We start from the raw sequence: 14690 nt of genomic DNA, 5'->3' as shown, positions 1-14690 counted from the left end.
AATTCATTAGTCCTTCTCAAATACTTGAGGATGTCTTTCACAGCTTTCCAATGTGGAAGACCGGGGTTCGATTGATATATACTCACTACACTTAGTGCGAAAGCCACGACAGGACGTGTAGATATCATCCCATACATGATGCTACCAATCGCAGATGCATATGGAATGCGTGTCATCGCCGCTATCTCTGCATCAGTCTTGGGAGACATAGACTTGGATAGGGACACGCCATGACACATTGGTAGATGTCCTCTCTTGGACTCATCCATCGAGAACGCTTCAAGATGGTATCAATGTATGTGGACTGGGTGAGACCAAGCAATCTTCTCGATCTATATCTATAGATCTGTATTCGCAATACAAAAGATGCTTCACCCAAGTCCTGCATCGAGAACTTACTCGCTAACCATATTTTAGTTGATTGCAACATTCCTACATCATTCCCAATGAGTAGAATGTCATCAACATAAAGCATCAGGAATGTCACAGCACTCCCACTGACCTTCTTATACACACAGGGTTCCTCAGGATTCTTAGTAAAACCAAACTCTTTGATTGTACTGTCGAATCTAAGGTTCCAACTCCTAGCTGCCTGCTTTAGACCATAAATAGATCTTTGAAGTTTGCATACCATATGCTTACTACCGACAGATGTAAACCCTTCAGGTTGAGACATGTAAATCTCTTCCTTAATATTCCCATTAAGAAAGGCTGTCTTGACATCCATCTGCCATATCTCATAGTCATACCATGCAGCTATGGCTAGCAATATCTTTATGGACTTGAACATTGCAGCTGGAGAAAAGGTTTCCTCAAAGTCAACTCCTTGTCTTTGAGTATATCCTTTTGCTACCAATCGCGCCTTGAAGGTCAATACCTTCCCATCCGCCCCAAGTTTCCTCTCGTAAATCCATTTACACCCTATGGGATCAATTCCCTCTGTTGGATCCACGAGATTCCACACTTGGTTCGAATGCATGGAATTCATCTCAGATTCCATTGCTTCAAGCCACTTGGATGAATCGGCATCAGATAACGCTTCCTTGAAGGTCCTTGGATTACATCCATGGTTAGGCTCATCATGGCCCTCTTCAAGAAGCAGACCATACCTCATAGGTGGTCTCGAGACTCTCTCGGATCTTCTAGGAGCTTGTATCTCTTCTCTTGGCTCTTCGGGTGTGGGTTCTATATTTGTGGGTGTCTCTCGAACCTCTTCGAGTTCTATCATTTCCCCTTTTCTATCCAATAGAAATTCATTTTCCAAAAAGGTTGCATTCCTAGAAACAAACATCTTTGTTTCTTGGGGATGATAGAAATAATATCCAACAGAATTCCTTGGATATCCCACAAAGTAACATAAAATGGATCGACTATCCAATTTATCTCCCACTACCTGCTTCACATAAGCAGGGCACCCCCATATTCTAAGATAAGAATACTTGGGAGGCTTACCCATCCATATCTCATATGGTGTCTTGTCAACTGCCTTTGAATGGACATTGTTCAACAACAGTGCCGCTGTCTCAAGCGCATATCCCCAAAAGGATGGCGACAACTCCGTGAACCCCATCATAGACCGAACCATGTCTATCAAAGTCCGGTTACGACGCTCCGAAACACCATTAAACTGTGGTGTAGCGGGCGGAGTCCACTGCGAGAGAATCCCATTCTCCCTAAGATACTATTGGAACTCGGCACTCAAATACTCACCACCTCGATCCGATCGAAGTGTCTTGATGCTTCGTCCCAACTGTTTCTCTACTTTACTTCTGAATTCTTCGAACCTTTCAAAGGCTTCAGACTTGTATTTCATCAAATACACATACCCGTACCTCGAAAAGTCATCGGTAAAGGTGATGAAGTAGGCATGTTCATGCTTAGTGGTGATGCTAAGCGGACCGCACACATCGATATGGATCAAATCCAATAACCCTTTGGCTCGCTCCACGTGGCCCTTAAAGGAAACTTTGGTCATCTTTCCTTTTAGACAGGATTCACAAGTCGTGAGAGCATTAATATCAGACATATCAAACATGCCCACTCCCACTAGCTTGTTCATCCTTCTTAAGAAAATATGTCCTAATCGAGCATGCCATAATTGTGCCGAATTTAGAGTATCTAGTTTTCGCTTGTTTGTTGTTGTTATTGCTTGGACATTGTATATCTTTTAATTTTAAGTTATAGAGACCGTTTTTCAAGTTCTCCAGTACCAATTAAACATTCATTCTTGTAAATGTTGCAAACACCTTTGCTAAATAAACAAGAATATCCATTTTTATCAAGCATAGAAATGGAAACAATGTTTTTTCACCAAATCAGGTACAAACAAAACATCTCTTAAAATCAACTTAAAATCATTGTTCAACAATAAGTAAACATTTCCCACGGCCTTGGCAGCAACTCTTGCTCCATTGCCCAACCTCAAGAAGGTCTCACCTTCTCTAAGCCTCCTACTTCTTCCCATCATCTGTAAATCATTACAGAGATGTGAGCTACAGCCGGTATCCAATACCCAAGAAGTAGAGTTAATTGAAATTTTTACTTCAATATAGAACATAACGTTTCCAAAACCCTTCTGGGCAAGATATTCTCTGCAGTTACGCCTCCAATGTCCAGGCCTTTTGCAGTGATGACAAATATCAGCAGTCTTGGCAACCTTTACTGGTGTGGCTGCCACAACGGGATTCGGAGCTTTCCTCTTCAAGGGCACGTTCTTCTTGGGGCGTTGGAAAGAACGCTACTTTCCCTTCCCAAGTGGACCAGTCTTCGTACCAGATAAAGAGCCCACATAAAGAGCCGAATTCTCATCTTTCATAGAAGCCTGCATATAACACTTGACTTTCAAGTCATAGTCACACCATTCCTTGTAAGTCTGTAATTCCTCAGAAGTGCAGTCAGTCGGAGCCTCAACAGGGGGCGACTTAGTAAGTGTATACGCTATCCTTTTCGAATTCAAGACTATTTTTAGATTTCTTAGCCAATTCAGGTAATTAGGTCCGGTTAATACGTATTTGTCGAGTATTACAGATAGCGAATTGCGAATCGTAGACATTGTCAAAAAGTATTGAAAAGTAAAACAGATAAATGTTAATGACTATTTTAAAATATTTAATAAGATATAAAGTATGGACTTTTACTTTATAAATGTTTACTCCCACTTTTTTGACATCTTTCACTACCCTCTAGTGAAAACGGGAAACTCCTTTCCTCAGTAGGTACGCAAAGTCCAATTAGCGAATTATGATCCCGAATAATATCAGCCAATCACAATTTCTAAAAGGTAGTTTCCAATTGCATCTCCATGCAACCTTCTACGTAAACTTTTGTCTCACGTTTGATTAGGACCCAATAATATGACGTTGTTCATCTTTACGTGTCAAGCCTTACCCATCGATGTTGAACCTTAATGGACGGTCTCCATGAGTTTCCTCAATAATATGAGCCGAAATCATGGGAGTTCCACGTAGTTCACATCACCATGTCAATGGATATCACAGCTTTCCGGCACCCAGGGCCCCCCAATAATATGAGCCGAGCCCCGAGCACGGGTAACGTTCATCATGCACCCATTGTCGATAGAAGACATGGAAATTATAAACAACTTTATAGTTCCCCTTTTCGGGCTTGATATTAATTTTGAATCTTATTCAAAATGAGGGTTTTTAATTTTGAAAGGTCTCATCATTAATTTTATTTTAAAAAACTCGCCATGTTTGATCGTGTGTTTGCCAGATTCATGCAACTTTGTTATTATCATAATAATAACGCACATACTCATTATTTATAACATATCATGCATATATTATAAACAGTAAACAAAACAAGGATGATCAATCGCCCCAAAACTAATGGCCCGTGTGAGCTAAGCACGGGCCTAGGTCCAATCCTAGGGAAATGCAAGGGATGCAAATGCAACTATTACATAAGCTTCCATTATTTATATGTCTTCGATCTTCATAATCATCAAGGCCACCATCTTCCAATCTTGATCTTCCACTATTCTAATATTTACAAATAAATATCCATGGCAAATAGGGATACATCTCATGGGGTGGGAACGGGCCATAAACCATGCATAATATCACATATCTTACACCATCAATTAATTATCACAATAATTAATTGATCCAATATTATATATCTTGATCCAATCACTAACCGCCACGATTATAAACTAAATTAACAAAGTATACAAACACCTTTGTCTAATTTCTAATTAATTTATTTATAACCGAATTTCTTGTAAATCACCATTTACTATAAATAATTAAAGTCCAACTTAAATTATTTATTTCATGAGAAAATATTTGCAACTTTTGTAAATTTAAACTTAAGGGCCCAAAAAATCATTTTTCACCAAAAATATTTTGGCCCATTTAAATTTCACAAATATATTAGCCATCTAATGGCCCAACAACATCAAGGCCCATGACACTTTGATAATCCAAAACACTTTTGGAAACCCTAGTCGTCATTGCCATCGCCGGAGCTCTGTCGCTGGATTCCAGCCAACAAAATTTTTTTTTTATTTTTAAAGGAGGGGTTCGGGCAGCCCCTCGGGCTGCCCTTGCTGCCCGAAATGGGCAGCCTCTCGGGCAGCCCGAGCTGCTCGAAATGGGCAGCAACATGCTGCCCCAAATTTTGCCAAAGTTGGCCTTGATTTTTGTTGCAAAAACTCATCTCATGCGGTTAGAAATCGACTTCAATATAATATTATGTATATGCCACACAAAATACTATCCTTAGCTCTGATACCAATTGAAAGAGGATCGGTTTAATGGTGTTCAAATGCGCAACGGAAGTTCAAAATTGTTTTCAAGGCATGAAAACCGAGCACTTCTACTAAGATGTGTAGCAAATACGAAAAACACAAAATATGTCATACATAAAGTGTTTAGAAATGTACCTATCAATCACAAGGATTGATTATGGCTCCAACAAAGTTGTAAACAACTTAGCTCTTGATGGTAGACAATCTACAAGCTTTACCTTTCTTTTTGATTTCTATCTTCAAAATTAGGTCCACCACTAACAAGGTAGAGCCACTCTAATTTTGCACTAGAAAAATTAGAGCATTTTTCTTCGAGAAGTGTTTTCTTTCCTCAACAATTAAAGAAGAAAAATTGGGAGAACTTTGCTCAAAATTTCGTCCAACATGAGGGAAGGAGATAAGGGGGAAGACTTTTCTTGGTTGTGGAAAAATTTAAAGCAAAAATGTGCATGTGCATGCCATGCAATTAACTAAAAAGTCGTCTCCAACCCTTCACCTTCCAAGCATGCATTTTACTTGGGCTTGTAACAATTACAAGGCCCATGGAATTTTATTTAAATCTCTCAAACACATTTGAGACCTTTTAACATTTACTTGATTTTACTCAAGCCCACTAGTTTAATAATTATTTCTAATTGGGCTCTACAAGGCCCAATGTTGTTTAATTAATCCAACACTTGAATGAATTTAATTATTTGGAATCTACTAGGTCCACTAGTGTTTAATTAATTCAACAATTGAATTAATTTAATTTAGTCCATAATAATGTATATGAAAATCACAATTTTCAAATACATTACTCGTTTAGCCAACTTTTAATTTAGGAACACTTCCTCAAATTAAAAGTTACATTCTCCTTATAGAAGTTATACTTCTATTTTTATTTACGCTTATAAACTCCTTTATAATTCGTTCAACACATTGAACTATTTTAACTTCTCAACGTGATCTAGAAAGTTAGCACTTGTGTGACCCTCAATGGTTCATTGATACAACTAGCCGTGGGTTCACATCTCCATGCGATTCGGACTAAACATGTCCTTATACGAGCATACCCCAATTGCTCCATTCTTACTTATCAACTCCTTGATAACAAGAAACGTCAGAACTCAAGTCTGATAGTACCCAACCAATCATGTTAAACGCCTAGCAGCATCGCTTACATGATTTCCTAGGTATCAAATGATAGTGCCTGCAAGAACTATTCAATTATGGTTAGCGTACAGTACGGTCCCTTCAACTCATATATCCCGACCGATTCGACAACCATTGATATTATAATGCCCGAAAATACGTACTTGAAAATTTGCGGGAAAAAAAATTTTCTTTTTAAATAATTAAAATGTCTCATTCACAAATTAAACTAATAATTAACGTTTAATATTCAAAATGGCAGCGGAAGAGTTTAATGTTTGCAAAATAACCTTTTAAAAATAATCCAGCGAAAGATAAGAATACTTGATCATAAAATAATAAATGTTGAAAAATGAGGTCCTCGGGTTCCACTACTGCCGACCCAAGCTAGCTCACTGGTCCCCGCCCTCGGTCCCGACATCGTCAGTACCTACAACAATCAAGTCTAGTGAGTCTAAAGACTCAGCATGCATATATCGTAAATAACAAGTAAATGAAATAATAAAATCGCATGCAAGTGAAAATTTCATGTCCTGAGGTATAACGTAAAATATCATGTCATGATTAATTATAGTACATGCATAACTGAACTAAAAATCATAGTGAAAATGTTTGCTCCTTGGAGCCCTGTAATGAAATAGCATGTAATAATTTTCTGGTGAGATTATGGTCTACGCAAGTGGCCCGTGAACTGAACTGAACTGAACTGACCGGTAACTGACGACCGGGTGAAGTAATAATCGTCTGATCAGACTAATGCCACAGTATATTGGGTGGTACAAAACTGAACTGACTGGTAACTGGCGACCGGGTGAAGTAATGATAGTAAAGTGGCCCCAAGCAATATCGCATAAAACTCAAAATGGATATTTTTTTTGCACGTAATATAATTAAATAACAACATTAAATATCCTGTGATAATTTTACTGATTGGGTTGGATCGGTCCCAGGCTCGCTGCGACTTAAATCTAACATGAAAATATGCAAAGGATTTATTTTTACTAAACTTTGTAATTGAATCCAAAAACGAGACAATTACGCCCAACAACTTCGTATTTAATCATGACTCCGTCCCAACCCGAACCAACACCGAACCATCAATTAGTCATGAGTAAAATACGCCTAAAATGATGAAATAATGCTCCTAAATTTACAGTACTCGAATTTAGTGAATGGAGGCCAAAAACATGAAACGCTATTTCGAGAGTCATTTTGGCACATTGCACCGTAAATTCTCGTACGACCTCTAAAATGATCCGAATCACGAACGGCCAAAAACATGACCTTCCTAACTCGATGAGGCACTATACATTCCAAGGCCATAGGCTAAAAGCCAACCAAGAACCCGGAACACGCCTCTGAACCACAGCACGCTTGCTGTCAAAAATTACAGCAGCTGTGCCTTCGATTTCTTGTGTCGTTTTCGAGATTACCGACCATTGGGGATTGAACCACCAACCTGAGGCTCTTACCAACACCATAAGGAATGATTTGAACCATGGCTAAGGGCCCTAGGCCAGCCACAATTCGAACCACGTCATGAAATACGACAATACTCACAACCGAGAGCAATTCTATGCGCGTGGGGTATTGCTATTGTTTTGCTGTCATGGATCGTCCCAACGGCCATTTGATTGACCATGGCACGATCTAGACATCAAGGAGTATGATATGAACCATGGCTATGGGCCAGAGTCCAACCCAGATTCACACCACGCCACAAAACCGAAAGTTACACTTGCTGTAAAATTAGAAGGCCGAATGGGGGGGGGCTGTTCTTGTGTTTTGATTTAAAAATTGTTTCCATCGTGGACCAAGCCTCAAAGGGGCGACTTGGTCACATCTTATACATGCTAGGGAGGTGTTCTAACCATGGCTATAGGCCCCTAGGGCAGCCAAGATCAGACACTTCCCCTTGACAGCAACATGACAGAAAATCGAAAACAATATGACACTCTTGGGGAAGTTGCTGGGTAAGGGGCTTGAACGAATGGATTAATATGATCCTAAAATGTCCTAGTACATGCCTAGGAGCAGCCTTGGGAGCCTGGACATGAGCCAACACCTGAAACAAGCACAACAAGCCAACCCGTGAAGCATAGGAGTGAGCCAAAAAACTTCTGTGCAAACTTTAAAGAAATTCTGTCATGAGGTTTCGGTTTTTGCAAGAAAAACATAATCATGAAATGTTTAAAAATCTTATAATAACTTAATTGAAGAGCAAGGGGAATATACACATGCCTGGATATTTTTGTTTTGAAGAAAACAAAAAGAAACACACGACGCGGCGCGGAGGAGACGGAGCACTTTTCTACCTTGCTTGCTACTCGATTTCTCTCCTATTTTTTTCTCACGGTTTTGCACTGAATAACGCTCTGGAATTACTCTAAATTTTGAGACTAGGTAGGGGGAGAGAATGGTTAGGGAGAATAGGGAAGGTACAAGATAAATGGAAGGGGAAATATTCTTTCTATCCTAGTTTATTTGCTAGATAAGAAACAATAATGATATCAAAGATTTTTGAGGGGATATTGGGGTGCATTTGGTTGATTTTAAGGTTAGGTGCAAAGGGAAAAATGGTTTAATTAAATATGGTTAGTGATTTAAAAGTTGGGATAATATCTACCTAGAAAGATTAAGGGAAAGATAATTAAAGAATGAGTTGAAAATCACAATTAAATCTTTTAAAAATGAGGAATGGCCGATTTTATCTACCCAAGTGGGGTGGGATCTTGCTCAATTAATTATTATAGAAGATTTATTGTGATATAATTATCTCCCAATAAAATGGATAAAGAAAGAATTCAAAGAATTGAGTTGCTAAACTTTTTTAAATCTCCTAAAGGAAGTGACCGATTTTTTTTATTGTTAATTAAATGGGGGAAGATATTGCTAGATAGACATGGTAGAATATTGCTCAAATATTAATTAAGTGAGGATTTAAATTGAGGGAATTATCTACCATGAAATGGATAGGGAAAGCTATTAATTAAATGGGTTGACAACTAATTTTAAATTAATTAAAGGGGGCCCGGAAATTGCATCTAACATGGAGGGAAAATATTTCTCAAATGTTGTATTTTAAATCTTTAGTGTTTATCTACTCATTAAATATTTTAGAGAATTAATGAATTAATTATTGAACTTTATTTACTACTTATCTCAACTTATTTAAATAATTCCTTAAACTTTCTTTAACTTATTATACAACTTAAATAAATTTTTGGAATGTTTTCTTAATATTAAATTTTATCTCTTTACTCCAACTCCTGTCCGGCCTCACTTAATTAAATGAAAAGCTAACCATTAAACTACTGCATAAAATAAATAAATTTAAAGAAAAAAATTTAAATACTCATGCAATGAAAATCATTTTAACTTAATTACTAGAATTATGCATGGCTTATACGTAGTCTAATTTACAGGTCCTACAATCCTCCCACCTTAAAAGAAATTTCGTTCTCAAAATTAAAACTCACCGAATAACTTAGGATAGCGACTCCTCATCTCTGGCTCAGATTCCCACGTAGCTTCCTCCTCTGAATGGTTGAGCCATTTGACTTTGACTCGCTTAACCAGCTTGTTCCGAAGCTTCTTCTCCTGTCTGTCTAAGATCTGCACTGGTCTCTCCACATAAGACAGGTTCGGAGTGAGCTGCAACGGTTCAAAATTCAGGACATGCGAAGGATTTGCCATGTACTTTCTCAGCATAGAGACGTGGAACACATTGTGTACTACGGCCAGATTCGGCGGAAGAGCAACACGATAAGCTAGCGTCCCAACCCTGTCGAGGATCTCAAATGGTCCAATGATTCTCGGACTGAGCTTCCCTTTCTTCCCAAATCTCATGACACCTTTCATAGGTGCCACTTTCACGAAGACATGGTCACCGACTGCGAACTCTAGATCTCTCCTCCGCTGATCTGCATAACTCTTCTGTCTACTCTGAGCTGTCCTCATCCTATCACGGATCTTGACTACTACCTCGGCAGCCTGTTGAATGATCTCTGGACCCAATTCCGCTCTCTCTCCTACTTCATCCCAATGAACAGGAGATCTACACTTACGGCCATACAACGCTTCATACGGAGCCATACCTGTAGAAGACTGGAAACTGTTGTTATAGATGAACTCCACCAATGGCAACTTCGACTCCCCAACTCCCTAAGAAATCAATAACGCAAGCACGGAGAAGATCCTCCAAAATCTGAATAACTCGCTCTGACTGCCCATCTGTCTGAGGATGGAAAACTGTGCTAAACAACAACTTCGTACCCTTAGTCGATTGCAAACTCTTCCAAAATGAGGAAGTAAATCTGGGATCTCTGTCAGATACGATAGAAACTGGGATAGGAAGGGGCTTGAGCATACCTGCTGGTCTCTGATGGTCTGCTTTCACAAGCTAACATGTCAGACACTCGGACACAAAACGTCTGATGTCCTTCTTCATTCCAGGCCACCAATACAATAACTGCAGGTCTCTGTACATCTTCGTACTCCATGGATGAATAGAGTACGGTGACATGTGGGCCTCTGATAGAATATCTGCTCAGATAGTATCACTGCTAGGAACCCACATCCTGTCCCGATATCTCACTATACCGTCGCTGAGTGTATACAATACACTGCCCTTGGCATCATCTCTCTGCTTCCACTTGGCCAACTGCTCATCTTCTGCCTGACCACTGCGAATACGGTCAATAAGAGAGGACTGAATCGTCAAGGTAGATAGACGGGGAACTCTACCTTGGGGATAAGACTCTAGATCAAACCTCTGCATCTCAAGCTGAAGAGTTCTCTGAATCGTCAAATGGGCCATTACTGCGAGTTTCCTGCTCAATGCATCCGCAACTACATTAGCCTTACCCGGGTGATAGCTAATGTCGCAATAATAATTCTTCACAAGCTCCAACCATCGCCTCTGACGCATATTCAGCTCTTTCTGCGTAAAAAAATACTTGAGGCTCTTGTGGTCGGTAAAGATCTGATACTTCTCTCCATACAAATAGTGCCTCCAAATCTTCAAGGCAAAAACCACGGCGGCCAACTCTAGATCATGGGTAGGGTAGTTCTTCTCATGAGTTTTCAACTGTCTAGAAGCATAAGCTATCACCTTCCCATGCTGCATCAATAATGTGCCTAGACCGAGCTTCGAAGCATCGGTATACAATACAAAATCTCCGGGCCCTGACGGCATGGCCTAAACTGGTGCTGAGATAAGAGCTTGCTTCAAAGTATCGAAGCTCTCCTGGCACTCATCGCTCCACACAAATTTAGCATTCTTCTTGGTCAATGATGTGAGCGGAACAACAATAGAGGAGAATCCCTTAATGTACTTCCGATAGTATCCTGCTAGCCCAAGAAAACTGCGGATCTCTTATGCATTTTGCGGCACAACCCAATCTATGACTGCGGCAACTTTTGCTGGGTCTACCTCGATACCACTGCTAGAAACAATGTGGCCTAAGTACGCCATCTTCTCTAACCAGAATTCTCACTTACTGAAATTTGCGAATAATTTGTGCTTCTGCAATGTCTGCAAGACTGTGGTAAGATGTCTGCTGTGATCTTCCTGATTCTTCGAGTAGACGAGAATGTCGTCTATGAATACTATCACAAACTGATCAAGGTACGGCTGAAATACGCGATTCATGAGATCCATGAAGAACGCTGGCGCATTCGTCAAATTGAACGGCATCACAAGGAACTCGTTGTGGCCAGAACGAGTCCTGAAAGCAGTCTTGGAAACATCGGCGTCTTTCACCCTCAACTGGTGATAACCAGAACGCAGATCAATCTTGGAGAATACCGAAGCTCCCTACAACTGATCAAATAGATCTTCAATCCTCGGAAGTGGGTACTTATTCTTCACTGTAACCCTGTTCAACTCCCGGTAATCAATACAAAGTCTTATAGAGCCATCCTTCTTCTTCACAAACAAGACTGGCGCGCCCCATGGTGAAAAGCTCGGGCGAATGAACTCCTTGTCAAGAAGTTCCTGAATCTGCTTCTTAAGCTCTGTCATCTCTGTCGGCGCTAATTGGTACGGTGCTTTTGAGATCAGAACCGTACCTGGCATAAGCTCAATGGAAAACTCCACCTCCCTCTCAGGTTGCATACCAGAGACGTCTTCAGGAAAAACGTCTAAGAAATCTCTGACAATCGGAACATCTGCGGCTGACTGACTGAGTGCCTCGGGGACAGATATAAAGGTCGCTAAAAATGCCTGACACCCTCTATGCATGAGCTTCCTAGCCTGAACATATGGGATAATGCGCGGTAAAGGAGAGTACCTGTCTGGCTCAAATAAGAACTGCTCCATCCCAGGCGGTCGGACAAGAACAGATCTCCGCTGGAAGTCTATCAACACCCTGTTCCTCAATAGCCAGTCCATCCCCAGGATGATGTCAAACTCTAGCATCGGCAATAAGATGAGGTCCGCATAAACGAGATTTCCATGCAGCTCAAGGTCTATGTCTCGGATCACATTGGTGGCTGTTATCTCCTTTCCAGAGGGCAATGCTACGGAAAATGCGACATCTAGCCCAATAGTCTTGACCTTGAGGGAATTAGCAAAGGTCTCCGAAATAAACGAGTGAGTAGCCCCTGAATCTATCAGGGCTTTCGTAGCTGACCCCGCTATAAAGATTCTCCCTGAAAGTTGGAATGTCACGTTGAACCAAATAATTACTAGAACTATCTTATGGACAAGCAGAGGCCAAAGTTTTTCTAACTAAAATTCCCAAAATAATACTTAGTAGAGCATGCAATCCTATAACAATTTCTAAGTTTAGAATTTCAACCCAAAACAATAAATCCCAAATAAAAACTTAAAGCTTAAAGGTACCTGTCATGAGCATGGTATCAGGGTTCGTCTCCGCTGCATGGAGAGCAAATACCCTGCCTTGGGTAAGCAGATTCCTCTGAAGACACTGCGGTAGCACGTGGTCTGGGCTACCACACTTGTAACACTTCCCAGAGCCATACATACATACTCCAGGATGGCGGCGCGAGCACTTGGGACATATCGGATGCTCAATAGGCTTAGGGACTGCGCGTCCCCGCTGCTGCTGCGGCTGCTGGCCCCTGTACCTGAGTGGGCCATGGAAAGACCTCTTATTCTGCTGCTGATGCTGCTGAGGAGGAGGGCGGTGTGGTACCTGGACTAGGCGTTTGCCCTGACGGTCTTTCTCGATATCACGCTGCGGCTAGAACCTTGGAGACAGCGACCTCATAGGTAGTAGGGTCAGACACCATAACATCACGGTGCAAGATCGGCCGTAGACCCACCAAGAAATGCATCAACTTGGCTTTAGCATCATTCGCGATCAGGGGCACAAAATGACAACCCCTCTCAAACTTCCGGATGAACTCCGTAACAGTCAAATCTCCTTGCCTCAGACTCATGAATTCTGTGGTCAACCTGGTGCGCACCTCCTCAGTAAAATATTTGGAGTAGAATACCTCCGTGAAGCTCGTCCAACTCAGGGTAGCCAAGTTCAGGGCTACTGATGCTCCTTCCCACCATAAGCGGGCATCTCCTCCGAATAAATAGGGGGCACAACGGACTCTTTCTGCATCTCCAAGCTCCATAAACTCGAAGATAACCTCGAGGGACTTGATCCAGCCCTCGGCAATCATGGGGTCCGTCGTCACTGAAAACTCCTTAGGACACATCTTCATGAATCTCTCATAAATAGCTTCTGCCTCGGTCGGCCTAGCTGCTACCGCGGCATTGTTCCCCGCAAATTGCGCGAAGAACCGGTTCATCTCAGCTAGCATATGAGCATTCATGTCAGGTGGAGGGGGTGGAGGTCCATGCCTCTCGTGTCTCTGATCCTCACCGTCCTCTTGACAGTGCTCACCACTACCTCTCGGGCGTCCAACCTGGCGGCTAGGAGGCATACTGTTCCATATATAACCCATACGTAACCAACATGCATAATTCCATAATTTATTTAAATTTAATTAAATACCTAACAATTGAAAATCTGAACGTAAAAATACTTCATGAGAACATGCAGTTGAAATAATTCATGCTTTAAATAAAACGCATAAATGTAAAACTTACAGACCGAAGACGTGACTTCGTGAGCTTCTCGAGGTCAGTAGTAGTACAACCCTTTACAAGAACATAGGCTCTGATACCAGCTATAATGACCCAAAAATACGTACTTGAAAATTTGCGGAAAATAAAAAAGTTTTCTTTTTAAATAATTAAAATGTCTCATTCACAAATTAAACTAATAAGTAACGTTTAATATTCAAAATGGCAGCGGAAGAGTTTAATGTTTGCAAAATAACCGTTTAAAAATAATCCAGCGACAGACAAGAATATTTGATCATAAAATAATAAATGTTGAAAAATGAGGTCCTCGGGTTCCATTACTGCCGACCCAAGCTAGCTCACTGGTCCCCGCCCTCGGTCCCTACATCTTCAGTTCCTACAACAATCAAGTCTAGTGAGTCTAAAGACTCAGCATGCATATATCGTAAATAACAAGTAAATTAAATAATAAAATCGCATGCAAGTGAAAATATCATGTCCTGAGGCATAACGTAAAATATCGTGTCATGATTAATTATAGTACGTGCATAACTGAACTGAAAATCATAGTGAAAATGTTTGCTCCTTGGAGCCCTGTAATGAAATAGAATGTAATAATTTTCTGGTGAGATTATGGTCTACGCTAGTGGCCCCTGAACTGAACTGAACTGAACTGACCGGTAACTGACGACCGGGTGAAATAATAATCGTCTGATCAGACTAATGCCACAGTATACT

This window comes from Primulina tabacum, chromosome 1, assembly GCF_025594145.1.
Source record: "Primulina tabacum isolate GXHZ01 chromosome 1, ASM2559414v2, whole genome shotgun sequence".
Lineage (NCBI taxonomy): Eukaryota > Viridiplantae > Streptophyta > Magnoliopsida > Lamiales > Gesneriaceae > Primulina > Primulina tabacum.
Note: the sequence above shows the minus strand (reverse complement) of the source record.